General features: G+C 38.1%; 1 long non-coding RNA gene across 1 annotated transcript in view; it reads right to left on the bottom strand.

Moving 5' to 3' along the window:
* LOC148110800 (uncharacterized) overlaps window positions 1–15140 on the bottom strand; it is a 183632-nt gene that overhangs the window by 149490 nt on the left and 19002 nt on the right. Inside the window, exons 3-5 of the long non-coding RNA XR_015724778.1 lie at window positions 12964–13166; window positions 9708–9768; window positions 5644–5806 (exon numbers count right to left, since the gene is read on the bottom strand). This is a non-coding gene — a long non-coding RNA (uncharacterized LOC148110800). The remainder of the gene's footprint in view (window positions 1–5643; window positions 5807–9707; window positions 9769–12963; window positions 13167–15140) is intronic.

Raw genomic sequence — 15140 nt, 5'->3', positions numbered from 1 at the left:
TCTTCTCAAGTCTTCTTATGTTTGCATGTCTCCAAATTTCTCCCTTTTATAAGGACAGCAGTCATATTGGACTAGGGGCCCACCCTACTCCAGTATGACCTCATCTTAACTACTTACATCTGCAACAACCCTATTTCCAAATAAGTTCATATTCTGAGGTACTAGAGGTTAGATCTTCAATGTATGAATTTGGTGGGGGACACAATTCAACCCATAACACCATCTCCATTTTCCATGTGCTAAAACTGATTGATCTAAGATTGCTGAGCATGGAAATGTCAGGGCCAGGATTTGGAGTCCGCTTTTCTGAATAGGAGCCCACAGCATTTTGCTATTATAGTTCTCCTCGCAAATAAATATGGATTAGATCAGAGCCAATGCGACTGAGACATAAACAATTGTCATGCAAATTTTACATTAGAAATGCAAATAAAATGTAATTACAAAGATGATTTAATTCCAGGCCAGCCTACTCGATGGACTTAAAAGGGCAAAAGTCACAGGAGACTCTTGATTTGGAGAATACAGGGCTTTCAGACCTGCCAGCCTGCTGGGCAGGAAGATTAGATGATTGGAAGCTGGGAGGAGTATAAACTGGTTGTCTGGCCAACGGATAGGTGAAGAGGAGAAAACTGGAGACAGGGTGCTAAGTGGGGTCCAGAGAATGCACTGGTGAGGCCCAGTACCCCAACGTGGATGACACCCCTGTGAGATTCATGATCCACCCCAGTTAGCCAGAAAACAAGGCGCAGTAATCCTAAGAAAGGCACTGTTACTGTGGACTGGTTACTAGATTACTAGAGGGTAGAGTGGCCAGCACCTTGTTGGCCAGGGACTGAGGGTTTACCCGGAATGGGATTTTCAGTGCTAAAACCTAGACAGTCCCAGGCAAAAGGCATGGTTGTCACCGATCAAGGAGGGAAACCTGGCAGTCTTGTCGTGAACCTGATTAATTAGTAAGTGCGGCCTCCTGGTTTAAGTACCATACTAGTGAGTCAATAATTTGCCATAGGAATCCTTCAACTTCTAGTGGAAATAAGAATGTTGTTAGGTATCCCACCTCATCAGTACATAGCTTCTCCCTCCTAGAAACACACAGTGTACTTAGGTTATATCACTTTCCCACTAGCCCAGTAGGCTGCATTAGGAGATGGAGATTTCACTAAAAGTGAAAATCATAGACATACTTTGGTCCTTTGTTGGTAACTGAAATATATCAAAGGTGAAGCCCACCCTCACAGAAGGACCTTTCTGTTTCACCCCCTTTTCTCCAGTCCCTGCTCTGGTCCCTCATGTGAATAGGCAATGAGAAAAGAGAATTTCTTAAATTTTTCTGACTGAAAAATAACTAAGGCCCTTACTAAAAGCACAGACCCAGTGAGGCACCTCGGTGGCTCAGTCAGTCAAGTATCCAGCTCTTGATTTTGGCTCAGGTCATCATCTCAGAGTTGAGACCAAGCCCCGTGTCAGCTTCACGCTGGGTGTGGAGTCTGCTTAAGATTCTGTCTCCTTCTCCCTTTGCCCCTTCCCACCCCACCCCCGCTCTCTCTCTCTCTCTCTCTCTCTCTCTTGAAGAAGAAGAAGAAGAAGAAGAAGAAGAAGAGAAAAACAAAGCACATATTCAGAGAAAGACTTATTCAGAAGCTCCAGGGAGGAGCCTGAGAAGCTATGTGTGTATGTATTTTAAAACACATATATACATAAACAAGCTACCTAGGTGATTATTAAAAGTAGGCAAGCCTTGAGAATGCTTGACTGGGAACTACACCAGTAGGAGACCACACACCCATCCTCTTCTCAAAAGAAAGTGGGAGATACCCCCTCCCAATTCCACAGTCAGGATACATAGAGGGGACAGGAACTGGAAAATACTAGTTTCTGTTCAATTTGCCTGCGCCTACTTCCAGAGGCATGGTTTTTGTTTCCCACCAAGCACACCTAGGAAAGAGAGGAGAGAGCAGATAGGATTTTTTTTTTCTATAGTCTGGCTCTGTAGATCTTTCTGACAGCAATGTTTTTGGCAGCCAAAGAGAGCTAGGGAAGGAAATGGGTGGTGTGATGTAGGGTGCTAACAGAACCTCAGCACACAGCAGGTTAGAGAGGCCTCATCTCTCTCCGCCGTGCTCTCGTCTGTGTGGAGGAGGAGGAGGAGGGTTCCAGATTGTTAACCAGCAGCAGCTGGCAGCTTTATTGTTTTTTAATTAAATAACCCCCAGCCACATGAGCACACACGAATCCCCCACCTCCTCCTCCTCATGAAACCTCATTAAGCAAGAGGACTATAATTAAACCCGAATCCACGGTTGACACTCCTACCATCAGTCTATTGCTTCTGCGTCCGGCTGTGGGCAAAAAGACAGCTCTCTCCTCCACATTTTATGGGCAGAGGACAAATAACAGGGAGAGGCCATCTTTATCTGTCACTTAATGGGCAACTTGGCCCTTCCTTCAGGGCAACCAGATGTGCCTTTTGTCCTTAACCACCTCCACGGTGGATGGGTGCCCATCAAATAAAGAGAGACATCTGCCCGGGAGGGCCAATTTACCTCAAACAGGTGAGGGACTTTGATTCTAAGAGCAGAGGAATTTTCCTGAGGTTACTTAGCGGTGTGTTTGGACCCAATATGTCAGGACGATTTCCGTATGATTGGAGGTGATATGGAAAGTGATAGCCATCAGCACTTTAAACATATGCCTATCTATGCCTTCCCAGAGCATATGGCTACACAGGTGGCTGTTTTTCTTACCTTGCCCCTCCTTTTCTTCCGCCCCCCTCACTTGGTTGGCCACATCCTGTACCTTAACCCTTCCCAGCAGTCTCTTTCCTCTGGGTCTGCCATTCTTCTGTTTCTGAACTCCCTTATACCCAATGTCTAACTGCAGAGTCTATCAGTATGTGCTGGCTCTTGTCATTGGTATAGGGAAACCTGCTCCTTAACATAGGAGCAGACTCCTTTAAAAAATCTCCTACATGGGCAGAGGGGTGAGGGAGGAAATGAGCACAGAAAGGCAGAGCTCTTTTCAGATGTAATCTATCCTGAAAAGCCAAATTCCTCTCCCCACCCCCAGCTTGGGCAAAGCCCTGGTAATATCGTTTCCTGTAAAGCCCTCAAACCCAGTGAAAACGAATTTATCATTTACATCATTTCTCTTTGTAGCTCTGACAATTCATATTACCCCAGAACCTGACATCTCCACTTTCCTCCAATTGATAAATAATCTCTTTTTGATTTCTGTAACTGAGAAACATCATAAGCCCAACATACAAAGGAAGATTCAGTGGTCGTTTATTTCACATGTGAGCTCCTTGAAAAATTGAGTCTGCGTCACCATTTGGGCATTAATTCCTGACACGCCACTTATCATATTTTGATTGTTTCCAGGAGAACACCATATTTTAACTCTTTGGGAGTAATTTAACTGATCAAATACATGGCATCTGGTTGTTATGGTAACTAAAGTTCTAAAAATAATATAAAGAAAAGACCACCTTTAATTGAAATCACAAGAAGTTGTTATGGTAACTGGAATTTTAAAAGTAACTAGGTTAAACTACATTTCATTTTATCTAGCACTTTACACAAACAAATTCTGATTAAAATATCAGGTTTAATTTAATCAGTTAATTAATGTCACTAAATGTCATTTATCTTATAACTCTCATTTACATTCACTGCTGAATTATCCAACTTGCTAATTTATAACCATTCTGCCTTCAATTTAACATTCTGGAACCTGGGGCAAAGTGTGTAGTGAGAGAGTGGAGCTAGGATTGGATATCAACCTAAATTCTGCCTCTGCCTCTTATTAGCCTCCTGAACCATCCATTTCTCTATCTGTAAGGTGGGGGTGATATTACCAGCTCTGCTTTTGCCATATTATCTGTATGGCTCGCATAAAATTATGTATATGAACATGTTTTGAGATTCTAGAACCTACCACAATGGAACACATTATTATACCATATTATTTTGTCCACACACATTTTGGTTATCCAGTTTTTAAAAAAGAAAACCATATGAAAATAAACTAGAAATGTTTACACTTATAACACTGAGTACGGAATTTTAAGTCTAGTTAGTTAATTAAAGAATGATACTTATCATTCTCATCTCCCAGGTCAAAACTCTTAAGAATTGGAGGTGTCTGGATAATGGTAAGGATGGTATTAAACCCTACACTGATATCCCCTATATTGTCTTGCACATAGGAAGTGCATGAAAGGTACTAATAAATTTATATTCATTCACAATGTTTTAGTAGTGGATTCCACATGTATAAGGATCTGTGCTAAGTAAACTCTTACACCACTCAAATTCTCCCTGTTTTGAGAAGGGACACAGAGATGGAAACAAATGTTCTCAATCCAACTTTAGTTTCCATGACAAGAGAGGAATAGATCAAGTCTATAGGAAGATGGGTGGTGTGAGTGGATTTAACAAAGACTTGTTAAGAAGGTAAACCTTGAAGAGTGTGTACCAGGCTTGGGAGTGTTTGGGGATAATGGAGATCATTTCATTCATTGGGAGCAGTGTGTGAAGGCTCACACATGTTCCAGGAGCTAAGCTTGGTGATGGAGAGATAGAGAGAGGAGATAGCAGAAACTAAGACTGAAATATGCAGGATTCTGGACCGTTATTTGCCATTTAACACTATAGAAGCACAGAACTTAGTGTTTGAGACCTGAAAAAAAAAGTATTTGCTTCAAAAATAAAACTGCAAAATTGAGTTTAATTCACGTTTAAACATCTACCAAATGTAATGTTGGTCCAACTTCATTAATTATCATGTTTACTACTCCTAAATATTTCATTACAGTTAAAACAATTTGAAAGTTAATTTTTTCTGACTTTGCAAGAATTTCCAACTATGCAAAGTAATTGCCAAGAAACCATAACCAATCTCAAATTAAATTAGCTATCTGTAGCCAAATTTTTTCACAAGCAAAATTACATTTTTTTTTACCCCCAAGGTAGGTGCATGTTAATAAATTTGATATGGTGTTGAGTGGAAGCTGGAGAAGCAAGAGTTCCAAAGGTCAATAAGGTTTTTAAGAGACCAGGCAGTTTTTTTGTTGTTGTTGTTTGTTTTTTGTGACTTAAGGACTTAAAAATAAGAAGAAACGACTAGCAAAACAATGATAAAGACATGGGTGGGTATGAATGTCAGAACAATGATAGCTCACATTTAATGAGGAGAAACAAAAAAAATGTAGAAAGACTGGTGGACTGAAAGGGAGACCTGAGTTCTTTTCTTGGCTCCATTGCCTGGAGCTCAGTTTCCCATGCGCTTCAGCGCCATGGGCAGTGATTATCTGTGTCAGTATTTTTCAAAAGTTCTTGCAACTTCTTCAGTCTGAAGACTAGTGGCTGAGGTCCTGTGGTGGCATTCTCTGGTCTTCCCTCCGCCAGCCTTTGCAACAGTTTTATAATTACCCAGTCTCCTGCATTAAATCCCTTCCTACTTGAAATACCTGGAGTTGATTTGTTGTTCTGACTGAGACCTGAGCAATACACTATTATCACTACAGTTTTCATTATTGCTGGAATTACTCCCCCCTAGTCTTAGGAGCAGGACCTTGTGTTATACACTGTAATATCCTTTGAACCAAGTATGGTGATGTGTGTAGATATGGCAATGTACCTTTGTGCTGCTTCCTCCTCCTTCTCGGTTCAGGGCAGGATTCAACTGCAAATCAATCTGGCTGAGCCAAGAAAGCAGCTTCCTTCTCAGGGCAGAGTTTCAGTTAGCTGTGACCAGTCAATAGGAGATGGTTTTAAACATGAAATCTATTTTCCTTGCTGACCTAGATGGAAAAAAATTTTTTTTGTGGAAAGAATAAATTAATGCATGAATGTAGAACAAGCTTTAGTTTAACTGTTTGATCTTTTAGGATAGAACATATATCCCTTAGCCTACTGCTGATAGCTGTGGATGCTTTTTAGAAGTAAGAAAAAGAGTTAAGAGCCTAGAGAATCATGGACCATGTTCCTTTCTTGTTTTTCTTCAAGTACAGAAAAGTAGAGAAGAGTTAATGAGATGGGAACTATATAAGTAAGTAAAATGGTATTTATAATAATGATGTGATTTATATAATATCTTGCAAAAGTTATTTCCAGTCCAATCTGCATTTATATCTCTTGATTTGTACATGTCCCAAATATATAAAGGCAGCTGAGAATGAAGAAAAGACTTTGCCTTTGCCTTTTCTTAAAAACTAGAAACAGGGTGTCTATAAGGTGATACTTTAGTTGATGGTTTATAAATGAGGCCTATTAATGTAATGGCTTTTAAAGTTTTTGTTTTTAATCATAGAATCCTTAAACCAGAAAAGTTCCCAAGGGGTCTGAGGCTCTACCCTCTGCCTGTACCTAAATGTTCTCAGACTAATGATCATCATTTCCTCCCCTCAGTGACTTGCTTCAAAGTAGTCAATTTTCGTTTTACTTTTATCTTAAAAAAAACCACACTTTTTTTTCCACTGTTTCTCTATAATTAGCATATATGTTTTTAATTGGCTTTTGTTTCCTCTCTCAACTGGACTTTTCTTTTCACTGAGTTTTAAAGGCTAGTTACCCAATCTTGAGTTGAACTTTTCTCATGAAGCCATCATCTTACCTACACCATTTTTATAGCTAGGCCTCAAATATCTGGGCAAAGGTAGTTAACTTTTATGCTGTGTTTATTATCTTTGTTACAAAAGAGTCTAAATTATTGATATTATATAGTTCTTCTTGAAGCAGAACATTACCTCCTTTTGTGGTAAGATTACCTACTTGTGTATTAGCACTGGTAGAATGACTATGTTTTTAAAAGTAACTATCTTGTAAAAGTAAAATAAAATAAAAGTAACTATCTCGTGATTTTCATTTTTGGCAATATTATAGCTACTGGTATCAGGCTTGCCCTCCTACACTAAACAACTAGAAAGCAAGACATATTCTTCAGTTATTTCAGACACTGGCAGCACAGGACTATAATCCATTAGAGAAGACAATGTGAGCCCAAGAACCACACTGGCCTTCTATCTGTAGGCACTTCCTGGACTATGGCTCAGGGAAAGGAAATTCAAGCAGAGCAGAGTGATCTTGCTAAGTTAAAAAAGCAGAGACTGGAGTTGGAACAGGCAGAAGCACTTGGGATTTATAAGACAGAGCACTAGAGAAGAGAAGGATATGAAGAGAAACAGCTCCAAAAGTCAACTGCATCTCTACTATGTTCTATTCTCTAAGCCTCTTCTTTCTACATGTTTTAGTGGTTGCTCTAAGGTTTATAATACACATCCCTGACTTATTCTTAATATAGGACAGAAGTAATATATACAAAGTATAATATATAATGTCCAGATAGGGATTATCCCAGGATATATGGTTGGCTTAATGTTTGAAAATCTGTTAATGCAATTCACCACTAACAGAATAAAAGGGGAGAAAGGCAAACTTATAAGCCTCTCAATAGAAGCAGAAAAAAATACATTTTGATAAAATTCAAAACCACTTCATGATAAAACCTTTTAGCAAATTGAGAATAGAAGAAAACTAGCTCAATCTAACAAAAGTATCTGAAAAAAAAAAAAAAAGCAAGTATCATTCTTGGTGATGAAAAACAAACTGTCCCCTATATCAGTGAAGTGAATAAGACAAGGTTGTCTGCTATCACCACTTCTATTTAAGATTATACTGGAAGGCCAAGCCAATGCAATAAGACAATAAAAATAAATTTAAAAAGGCACAGAAATTGGAAAAAGACAAGAAAAACATCATTATTCAAAGGTCTTATATAGAGAAAATCCTAAAGTAGCTGGGAAAAATGCAACTAGAACTAGTAAGTCATTTTATCAAGGTCACAGTGTACAAGGTCAATATGAAGAATAAATCATATTTCTATATAGTAGCAACAAACAACTGAAAGAGGAATTTAAATGTACAATTAAAAATATCAAAGAATATGAAATATTTGTACATATATTTAACAAGCTACGTGCAAGACTTGCACACTGAAAACTATGAAACATTGCTGAGAGAAATTAAAGACATATATGTAGAAGTATACCATGGATCAAATAAAACTTGTCCTCAAATTGATCTTTACATCTAATGTAATCTCGTTAAAAATTCCAACAGGGCTTTATGTAGAATTGGCAAATTGATTCTTAAATTTATATTGGGTGCCTGGGTGGCTCAGTTGGTTAAGCACCTGCCTTCTGCTCAGGTCATGATCCCAGAGTCCTAGGATCGAGGCCCACATTGGACTCCCTGCTCAGTGGGGAGCCTGCTTCTCTCCCTCCCTCTGCCTGCCACTTCTCCTGCTTGTGTGCTCTCTCTCTCTTTCTCTCTATCAAATAAACAAAATCTTAAAAAAAAAGTTTCAATTTATATTGAGATGCAAAGTTCTAGAATAGTCAAAACAATTTTGAAAAAGAGGAGAAAATTGGAGGACTTAAATTACTTGATTTCAAGACTTATTTTAAAGCTACAGTGATCAAGACACAATAGTATTATTATAAGAATAAATATACATATAGCTCAATTAAACAGAATGGAGAGTACATATATAGACCCACACATGATTTCCAACAACGATCTCTAAGTAATTCAATGGTAAATATAAAGGCTTTTCAACCAATGATTGAACACTGAAAACTAGATGTTTATAAAGGAAACAAATTTTGACCCCTTCTCTTCACATCTTTACCCTTTAACTCTAAATGGATTATATTTAATTATTTTTTAAAGATTTTATTTATTTATTTGAGAGAGAGAGAGTGTGTGTGTGCAAGAGAGCTGGGGGAGGAGCAGAGGGACAAGCATACTCCTTGTTGAGTGGGAAGCCCACCATTGGGCTTGATCCCAGAACTGTGAGATCATGACCTGAGCCACCCAGGGGCCCCTAAATGGATTATATTTTTAAACATAAAAGCTAAACAAAAACCCATAAACTCATAAAATTTTTTGTTATCTTGGAGTTGGCAAAATTTCCTTAAATAGGACAAAAAGCACTAACCATAAAAGAAAAAAATGATAAATTTGTCTTTATCAATAGCAAAATCCTTTGCTTTTTGTAAAATAGTGTTGTCAAAATAGAAGGGCAACCCATAGACTGGTAGCTAATATTCATAATACATATATATCTGACAAAGGAATTGTACCACAATATATAAGGTAGTAGCTTCTACAAAAGAAGATATGCAAATGGACAATAAGAAATGAAAAAGAAATCTCTATTTTGCTAGTCATATGAGATATATAAATTAAAAGTACAATGTGATACCACTATAACTCACTAAAATGTCTAATATTGAAAAGACTGACACATTGTTGGCAAAGATGTGGAAGCATCTAAAAGTCTCATACAGTCCTGGTAGGAATGATGTAAAATGGTGCAGTTGACAAAAGATAGTTGGAAGAAAGGCAGGCAGGGACAAGGGGCCCCCCGCCCTAAGAGGAAACCACCCTTAAGCAGATTTTACACCACCCTGGAAGGAGCCCGCCATCCTTTCCCATGTGGTAGATAACAAAAACCTGATTGGATGACAGGCTCCTGGAGGGTTAATCAAGTTAAAACAGCCTGCCAACAAGTCCATAAAAACTCCTAGACTTAGAAACTCCAGGGGCAACCCTCTCAGGTCCCCTTCCTCTTCGGAAGCTTTGTACTATCACTCAATAAACTTTGTATTATCGCTCAATAAACTTTGCTTTGCTGCTTACCCCTCTGTCTGGTCTACCTCCTCATTCTTTGAAGCAGTGTAACCAAAGGAGAGGTATTTACCTGCGAAAAATAAAAAAACATATGTTCATATAAAGACTTATAAACATATGCTTATAATAGCTTTCAAAAAATACAGTAACCCTCACTGGAACAACACAAATGTCCATCAACAGATGAGAGGATAAACAAATTGTGATATGGCCATACAATGGCACACTACTCAACAATAGGAAGGAACAAATTACTGGCGCATACAAAAATCTGGCCAAATTTCATAAGTGATATACTAAGAAAAAGAATCTAGACACAAAACAGTATACAATATATGATTCCATTTGTACGATATTTTAGAAAAGTCAAAGGTAATCTATAGAGACAGAAAAGAAATCAGTGGTTGCCTGGGGCCACGGTAGGGTGTGGGACACAAATTTTAGGGGTGATGGAAATGTTTTGTTTTGATTGTATTGGTTGTTAAATGGGTGTATTAAATGGGTGTATTTGTTAATATGCATTAAATAATGCACTTAAATGGGTTTATTTTGTTGTATGTAAATTTTATCTCACTAAAATTGACTTAACCAAAAGGAAATATTCTAATTCTGTTATCTTCCCAAACTCATTCTTTATCTACTTTAATTTTTGTATGAAATTAATTATTTCATATAGAGCTAATATATCTATCTGAGGTATGAAGTCATACCCGTCATATATACAACACACATGGTATACATTATATATGGGCATATCTATTGGGGGAAAACTTCAAATCATTATTTTCTGTACTGCTGCATTTTCTTATACTTTTTAAAAAGAAAAATACTATATTGATCTTGCCACATACAACTGAATACCTTTTACTAAAATTAATAAGACCATGTAGATCTTTTCCCCTCCTTAAAGGTATGAATGGGGATGCCTGGGTGGCTCAGTTAGTTAAGTGTCATACTCTTGATTTCAGCTCAGGTCATGATCTCAGGTCTGTGAGATCGAGCCCTGCATCAGTGCAGCCTGGAGCCTACTTAAGATTCTGTCTTCCTCTCCCTCTGCCCCTCTAAAAGAAAAGGTATGAACCTCCAGGAGCTATATTTTTCTCACGTGACTTTCCCTTTTGACCATATCTGATTGGCTTGACCTAGGTCTTTTTAATCAGTTATAGCCTAAAGGACAGGATCACAGAGTAGAACTATGACTGCTGAAGAGCCCCACTCCCATAGATTGGAGGAGTTCCCTTAGAGGAGATGCAGAACTCCTTTTGACCTTTAATAGATGGACTTTCTAAAATTTCATACATATCCGGAAAGGAGCACCCAAAATTTCTACTATTTCATCCCTTGATTGCCCAGGGCACATATACAATTCTAAAGATGCTTCTCCAGATAATCGTACTTCCCAACAAGAAGTAAACCAAGGTAATATCAACATATATACAGGACATGTATATACAGGACATGTAAATATGCCACCACCTTTGAAAACCATTATTCCCTTAGAAACGCTTTTCTCCTGTACTTTTGTTGTCATTCTACCACTTTTCTCTTCAACTAGTGAATCAAAAAATTTTATCAACATACTTTATATACAATAGTTTGGAGAAAAGGAAAAAAAAGATACAAAGAACAATGATAGCTTCTAATCAAAAGAGGAAAGAGAAAATGGAAAATGGGTGGAATAATTAAATCTTTGGACGCTACTGACGACACAGCAGTGGAAACTATAGTTCTTGATGCTACTGGTGCAACTCCCTCCTTTCTTACCCACTCTGTCACCCTCTCACCTTTAGTCAAAAGCTTATCTTACCTAGTTTCTTTCCTTGGAATAGTTTTGAGCCCTGAAAGACCCTGTTTGTAGTTTTTTACCCCCGGCATGATTGAAAAATCCCAATAAAGTTCCCAAATTCCATTAACATTGTATATAGTAGAAACATTTTTCTTCTTTTTTAAAAGATTTATTTATTTATTTTAGAGCTAGAGGAGGGAGGGGCAGAGGGGGAGAGAGAGAATCTCAAGCAGACTCCTCACTGAGGTCATGATCTCAGGGTTATGAGATCGATCCCTGAAATCATGATCTGAGCAGAAAGCAAGAGTCAGACGCTTAACTGACTGACCCACAGAGGCACCCTGTAGAAACATTTTCTTAAAAGCTGGCATCAATAATTTCAGCTAACAGTATATACCCCCCCATTAAAAAATTTAAATAACTTGTGACATTGCACAAATTAGTACTACAAAAGGATTACAAAATTACAAATGCTTATCATAAAAAAATTCAGACAGTATAGAATTGTGCCAAAACAATCCTTACAGATAGAAATAAAAAGCAAATAATAAGAATGCAGCAAAACTCTCTTCAATTCCATCTCCCATCTTCCTCCTACAAGTAGATGGTAGCCACTATCAACAGTGTAATGTAATTTCTTGTAGGTCTTTTTTGATGCATATACAAGTACATATATATTTGTGTCCCTTGGTGTACAGTAACATACCAAAGGCTCAGGGCCGGTTGCTATTGCTGCTTATGATATATGTTTACAAGCATTAAAATGGCCAAAATAGTGGGAGGTAAATGTGCAGAAGCAAAGCACTTGGTTAATTTGGTTAATCAGCTCCAACATAAGTAGCCTGGCCCAGGCTACAGAGCTTGCTAGAAGCTCCCAGCAGGGAAGGAGTGAGCTAGCGATGGGGGAAATTAACTGATCATCAAGACCCACTGAGTATGGTTCATGCTGTTGTCTGTGTCTGAAGGGTCTGATTGGAGGCAGTGGGATGAGAGCGTGTATAGGCCCCTCAAGACAGCAGCCATCCTTGATTTTAGTTTTAGTTTAGGAAGATTCACCAAACATCATGCAAGAGACATTAAAAACATTAGAGTGATGTGGAGTAAGGGTCTCTGTCCACTTGGATCCTGTTCAGTGTCATACTTGCTGGCCTGGGCTCTGCATTGGTTCACTATGCCCAGTGGCTGGGTGACACTAGCAAAGGCAGGTCCTAGCAAAGTAATAGCAGTAAAAGGGAATCTAGAGGTTTTGATTTAAATTCTTAAAGATTTTTTAAATAAAATTTTATTTTTAGAATAGATTTCTAAATGTAGATTTACAGAAAGCTTTTGAAATAAGAGTTCTCTTACATCCCATACCCAGTTTTCCCTATTATTAACATCTTATATTAGAATGGTACATTTGTTATGATTAATAAATCAATATTGACACATTATTATTAACTGAAGCCCATATTTTAGTCTCATTTCCTTAGTTTTTACCTAAAGTCCTTTTCTTGTTCCGGGATCTCATCAGGATATCACATTACAGTTAGTCATCATGTCTCCTTACGCTCCTCTCACCTATGACAGTTTCTCAGAAATTCTTTGTTTTTGCTGACCCTGACAGTTGTAAGGAATGATGGTCAGGTATTTTGTAGAATGTCCTTCAGATGGGATTGACTGATGTTTTTCTTCTTATTACCCTAGGGTTAGGGGTTAAGGGGAGGAAGACCACAGAGGTAAGTTACCATTCTTATCACACTTAACCACTGTCGATGTTAACCCTGATGACCTGGTTGGGGTGGTATTTGTCAGGTTTCTTCACCATAAAGTTACTCTTGCCTCCTTTCCATAACATGCTCTTTGTTAGGAAGTCCTTCTGCACAGAACACCCTTAAAGAGTGGAACTTGTAATTCATGTCCTTGTAAGCAGATACGTACATACATTATTTGGAGTTCTCTTGGGAGCATTGTCTCTTCTCCCATTAGTTATAATCCAATACTGTTTTATTTATTTCATTGCTCTAAAATTGTTACAGTTATGGCCATTAAGAGCTCTCTTAACTGGCTCCTATATGTCTCTGACATTGCACCATCATCGTGTTTTTTGAGCACTTCCTTACCCCTGGCATTGCATGATGCTCCAGGCCCATCTTGTATGTTTCCTTCCTCAGGCCTAGAATAAGCCATTTCTCCAAGGAGCCCTGGTTCTTTTTATTGGAGAATAGTGTTAAAAATGGACTCTGGGTGCTAAATATGCTTATTGTTACTGAGGAATCATAGTTTCTAGGCCCTGTCAGGTGACAGAACAAAGAACTCTACGTATGTATACTCATGCATGTATATACACATAGCTATAAATCTCTCTCTTAAGCTCAGTGTGAATTCCTATTGATGTCTCTAACCGTAATGGATTTCCACATGGATCATTCTAGCCTTCTTGTCCTTGTTCATCTGTAAAATCCCACTCCAACAGTGGGAAACCTAGCTCCCACCATCCGCCATCCATTGACTTAATTGTTCAGTTCCAGTACACATGGACATTGTTGCATACTTCCACGGGCAGCAACTTTATCAACTAGCATACAGTGCTTTTGTACTCTTCCATTTGCCTTACAGATTCCACTAATTTTCAGAGTTACTTAGGTCAACATCTTTTCCCCTCTCCCCCTTCAGTAAAATTGTTTCATCCATTTGTAAAACAGATTTTTTTGTCATTAAATTCTGGGATGTCCCAACCACCTAAACAATGTTTTTTAAAATTCTCATACATTAAGATTCACTCTTCCTGCTGTAAAGGTCTATCGGTTTTGATAAATGTGTCACATACCCACTATTACAGTATCATACAGAATGGTTTCACCAAGCAAAAATCCCCCTGTGATTCTCCTATTAACTCTCCCCCACCAACAACCCCAACCGTGCCATCCACTGATCTATTTATCTTCTCTGTAGTTCTAATTCTTTCCAGGATATCTATAAATGGAATCACAGTATATTGTTTTGTCAGACTGTCTTCTTTCATTTACAACATGCATTCAAGCTTCCTCCACATCTTCAGATGATTTGATAGCTCATGCCTTTTTATCACTTAAAAATAGTATTCTTTTGTATGGATGTACCACAGTTTGTTTATCAATGACCTACTGGAGAACATCTAAGTTACTTCTAGTTGGGACAATTATGAATAAAGCTGCTATAAACATTTTCATGCAGATTTTTGTGTGGCCATGTTTTTAAATCCATTGGGCAAATATCTAGCAGCATGAATGCTATATTGCATAGTAATAGTACATTTAACTTTGAAGAACCAGCCAAACTGTCTCCCAAAGTGGCTATACATTTTTTATTCCATTGGCAATGGATGAGAGTTTTTGTATTTGCTATGAGTTTTGTTTTTGCTATGTACCCTTGTCAGCAATTTGCGCATTTAGGTTTTTTTTTTTTGGATTTTTGCTATTTTGCCATAGGAATGTACTGGTATTGCTTTGTTGTTTTAATTTAAATTTCTCTAATGACAAATGATGTTTGACATTTTTTAAAGATTTTATTTATTTATTGGAGAGAGAGAGAGAGAGAGAGAGAGCACAGGCACAATCAGCAGGGAGGGGCAGAGGGAGAAGGAGAATCAGACTCTCCTCTGAGCAGGGGCTGGATCCCAGGACTCTGGGATGATA

Source organism: Ursus americanus, chromosome 1 (assembly GCF_024610735.1).
Source record: "Ursus americanus isolate L20-20 chromosome 1, mUrsAme1.1.p, whole genome shotgun sequence".
Classification (NCBI taxonomy): domain Eukaryota; kingdom Metazoa; phylum Chordata; class Mammalia; order Carnivora; family Ursidae; genus Ursus; species Ursus americanus.
Note: the sequence above shows the minus strand (reverse complement) of the source record. Positions and strands in the feature narration are given on the sequence as shown.